This window comes from Carlito syrichta, unplaced genomic scaffold (genome assembly GCF_000164805.1).
Source record: "Carlito syrichta isolate Samal-C Ts95f unplaced genomic scaffold, Tarsius_syrichta-2.0.1 Scaffold143503, whole genome shotgun sequence".
Lineage (NCBI taxonomy): Eukaryota > Metazoa > Chordata > Mammalia > Primates > Tarsiidae > Carlito > Carlito syrichta.
Genome location: NW_007087599.1, coordinates 127,073 through 131,801, shown reverse-complemented (window position 1 = coordinate 131,801; position 4,729 = coordinate 127,073). Strand labels below are relative to the sequence as shown.

At 44.9% G+C, this 4,729-nt stretch overlaps 1 protein-coding gene across 2 annotated transcripts in view; it reads right to left on the bottom strand.

Annotated features, from left to right (window-relative positions):
- The window catches only part of ATF7 (activating transcription factor 7), a 104,809-nt gene extending 100,802 nt beyond the window's left edge, over nucleotides 1-4,007 (bottom strand). Inside the window, exon 1 of one of the 2 annotated variants that reach the window (XM_021708690.1) lies at nucleotides 3,872-4,007. The gene's annotated coding sequence lies outside the window, so the exon portion shown is untranslated. The remainder of the gene's footprint in view (nucleotides 1-3,871) is intronic. The other variant, XM_008050267.2, reaches the window with a different exon arrangement.
- Nucleotides 4,008-4,729: the final 722 nt, after the last annotated feature.

Below are 4,729 nucleotides of genomic sequence, written 5' to 3'. Positions count from 1 at the left end.
AAAAAAAAAAAAAAAAAAAAAGAAAAAGAAAAAAACCAGCTGAAAAAACTTGGGATATTTACCCCAGAAAGAGATACCTTAATGATACATAAGTGTCATCAAATATCTGAAGACTACCATGTAACAGGAATTAAGTTTATTTATTGTGGCTTCAGATGACAGAACTAAAGCTCCAGTACAATGGAAAGAATGCTCTAAACACAGAGTTCCAGCAATGGAACAGGGTATCTGTGAAGTGGGAACGTCTTCCTTAAGGTATTCAAAAGTTAAAAGATCAACCATTAGGAATACCAAATTGTGTTTTCACATATCATGAATATATCTGATCCCCCCCAAAAAAGCCTCTTAGGGGAAACCAACATTTAAAAATGAGTAAATGTCAAAGAAGCTTAAAAATTGTTCCCTTTAACTTTTTTTTTTTTTTTTTTTTTTTGAGTTGGAGTCTCACTCTGTCACCCAGGCTAGAGTGCAGTGGCATGATCACGGCCACCACAATCTCAAACCTGCTGGGCTCAGGTTATCCTTCTGTCTCAGCCTTCCAAGTAGCTGGAACTACAGGCACACGTTACCACGCCTGGCTAATTTTTTTATTTATTGTAGAGATGAAGGTTCACCAAGTTGCCGGAGCTTGTCTTGAACCCATGGGCTCAGGCAATCCTTTCACCTCGGTCTCCCAAAGCACTGGGATTATAGGTGTGAGTCACAGCGCCTGGCATCATACTTTTAAAGAGAAGGCTAGCTGGACTTGGTGGCTCAGCCTGTAATCCCGTGCCTTGGGAGGCTGAGGTGAGTGGATTGCCTGAGCCTGCGGGTTCGAGACCAGCCCGGGCAACTTGGTGAGACCTCATCTCTACAATAAATCAAAAAATTAGCCGGGTGTGGTGGTGCAAGTCTGTAGTTCTGGCTACTCGGAAGGCTGAGGTGGAAGGATCGCTGGAGCCCAGAAGGTTGACGCTGGAGTGGCTGACAGCGTGCAACTGCACTCCAGCCTGGGCAACGGAGTGAGACTCCAACTCAAAAAAAAAAAAAAAAAAAAAGAGAGAGAGAGAGAGAGAAGACTTTTTCATGAACTCCAAAACCATATCATTTTCAGAGAAACCAAATATAAAAGAAATTAATGCTTTTTCTTTTTACATGAATGTTGCATTTGCTTTTCTCAAAGAAACAACATCTGCACCTTAACTTCAGTACCTTTATCAAGGGATAAGGGACAATTATATGCCAGCCTGCCAACTAGTCTCAAGAAGAGAGCGGTCTTTATTAGACATCTGCATGGAGTGCTATTTGCTCCACCTAAAACTTCCCTGCAAGGAGAAGGCTCCTCCTTATCATACGTGGATAGGAGGCTGCTGAAACACTGACTCCCTCCCACTACAGCATAGTAATAACTCAGTCTTGACATGCACAAAACAGTAACTTCTGAGAACTTCAGAGCAGCTGTGTTCAGGCAGAGCCAGTGACTTTATTCGAGGTAAAGTACTAGCTGAAAGTTGAAAAAAACAATTTGCATTTGGAGCTGGAAGTGAGGAAAGAGACTAAGATACAATAAAAGGAGCTATTGACATTTTAAAGCCTCAGTAAACAAAGGTGTTTAAAAATTACAACACTGAAACTACCACAGGTGTAAACTTTGATCCACAAGTTGAAAGATGAGCAGTGTTATCACTCTCTAGCTTTCTGCTAGATGGTAACACTAGTGAGAAAAAAGTAATCTTGCATTTAATAGTGCCCGAGTCAAAGCCAAACAGAAAGACCAAAACAAGGGTATTTTTTTGTGTTGATGCCAGGCAAGCTGAAAACGTTCTAAATGTCCAATAGCAATGCTCTTAATGTGAAATACTAGAACCCAGCTCCGTTGTTAATGCTAAAGGTCAGTAATGAATTAGTCTCAATGTGCTGTAGGGGTAGCTCCCTGACCAGGAAGAAAAGCTTCAACTGGCTGCTGAAAACCAAAGGTTAATACAAAACTACACACTCTTGTATCTCTTTATAGAATAGCTTTACTAGTATTTCAGACATTGTGTCACTTCTCAAAAGTAAAGGAGAAGAGGAGGAATGTAAAAGAAAAATCTTTATAATAGTCAAGAAATTTTTAGTTGACTTTATTATACAATTCATTATTAAATGACACACAACTATTAAACAAAGGGCAAAGGCCTGTCCCTTTTCTGTACAGAATTAAGAACAAACTGGTAAGACTACTTAGTAGAGCTGCCAAACTTTTCTTCAGCTTCTTTGCTTTCAGACATGCAACATTTCGCAATAGCCTCCATTTACCTTACATCCTCCATGTTTAAGCACAAACTGTATTTGATTTCAACCCTTGGCCTAAGATATTATAACATATCTTTAGTTTTTGAGTCTGCACACAAAGGAATAAACTGAAATTTTTTCACTTTTCTGAAATATGTTATCTACAGCATTTAAAAATATATAATATAAGCTCACTAAAACTAACTGCAGCTACCCGTTTAAAAACTCTTCTTGACTGAGTCTGGAAGACACATTTGACTTGTCCTCACTTTAATATATGTGTGCTTGGACTGCCTACAAAAACTGATGTCTCTACAAGAATTACACTACTGCAAAAACTTTAAACACAGCAATCATGTGACGCTGCTGAGAACACTGCACACTCCCACAATCCTACACTGAATATGACACGACCCCCAGAGATACTAAAACACCCTCTGTTAAGTAGAAAACAAACTTTTAAAGTTAGGAAAGTAGCAACGCGGGAATCTGGGTAGGAGGTGTCCTGGATAGTAAACACGACAGTCAGAGAACATAACAAGCAATTCAGAACAACATATAGGTCCCCATGGGGCTCCAACTTGGACTGCTGAAGTCCCAAGTTCATATCCCTGTGTTTGGGAAGGGGAGGAGAGGGAGAAAGGAAATCAGAGCAGTGATGAAAATGATCTATTTTTCTCCCGGTCTACCCCCACCCCAGCATTCTTGCAGGCTGGTCACTAGTGGGGGTGCCATATCCAACAGAATCCCTAAATCAATATCCCAGCCTCCTTCGGATACCTAGGCTAAAGACCTGCACGGACCAGCCGGTTCCTTCCGAATGCCTCCCTTAACCCTCTCGACTCTCAGGCCCTTCCCAAGGCCATGCCTTCTCGCGACGGAGTCCAGCAGTGCTGTCCTCCTAAACTCCTTCACTTCATTTTCCAAATCATATTTCCTCTCTGATATCGTGACCCTGATATTTTTTTTATTATTCAATCGAAATGCTACAAGCCTCATTTCCAGTGATCTACCCCTATATATCTTTCCGGTCAAACCCAAGGCATGTTCTGTCACCTGATCAAGACCCTGGTTCTCAACTACTCCCTACCTCCTGCCTATTACCCCTGCCTTTCCAGTGCCAAGCCCCTAAACCCACACTTTGGGAATCCCAGGTCTTCAAACGAGTTTAGTATCTCTCCTCTTTCTCCCATTCCATGACCCTTCCATTAGGCTCTAACAGAGTACCCTTCCCTCAGGAGTCAGTTCTCCTCTTCTTGCCACGCCCTGTGGCCCCCGGGGCTACTTACCCCAAGTTCTCCCCACACTTCAGGCCTCTGGCCCCGCCTTCCCCCAAAGGAAGGAGGCGGGAGTAGGGAGAGAAGAGGGGCGGCACTCGGCAAGGAAAAACTGATCTCCCATTAGCGTTCACGCCGCCAATCGAGGCTTCCTTCTCTCCCATTGGTCGACCGTAGCCCATGTCCCACCCTCTTCCTCAGACAGGGCCCGGCCACCGCCTCAGCGCCCCCGTCCAACACAGACTGGGAGGGGAGACCCCGGCCCGGGACGGTGAGACTGGCCGGAGTTGAAGAGGAGACTCCCGTCAGATCACAAACTAGCTAATATTAACAGGACTCACCCGCTGGTAGCTCCGTCGCCTCCCGCCCGCCCGCGCTGTGTCCCACAATCTGTCTCCAGCTCCTTCTTTCCCCCCCTCGGCGGAGCAGATACTTTCCTCCCGTCCGACCAGGCGCGCTAACATCTCGCGAGAAGTCGAGGAGGGGGGAAGGGCGAGACCCGTGGGGGCTGAGTTGGAAACCGGCCGAGGGGCGGGGCTCCGGAAAAAGAAGAGGCCGGTCTTACTGTGGGCAGGGCTGGGAAGGGAGGCAGAGCCAGGGATGTACACACAGATCACACGTGCTCGGCTGAAGGATCTAGGGGGGAAAAGGAGGAGACAGATCTTTACAGGTGCCTCCAGTGGTGGAGATCCTGAAGGTGAAACAGTTGTTCTAGGGAATGAGATTATCTCAAAGGAGTGTGCTTTAAAAACAAGACAATATTGTACTTCAATAAAGTTGTTAAAAAAAAAAAAAGCGAGAGGCATGTGTGTGAAACGGGAAGCCCAGGCAGGTGAATTCAGTGTTCCAGACGGGTGAGTAGCTGTGTTTTCTTTTTTACACTCAGAGTACCATCACTGTGGCCATGATCTCTGCTGTGTGTGTGACTGTATGGGGTGTGGATGTAGAGAAGGTGGTGGTAAGGTTCAACCCCAGGAACTGGTTACTTTTTAAAAAAATGTACAGGTTGCTTCTACTGTCCTCCAAAATCATCGCTTCCTTAAGGGCAAAGTAATTTCAAATGCCTTTGGCCCTAGAACAAGAGTCCATGTATTGGACAGAGCAGTCCACCTGCACAGTCATTCCAACACGACCATTTTACTAGCCCTATGGCCTTGGGTGAGAAGCTTCTCTGAGTCTCTGTACAAGGGGTCTAGCAG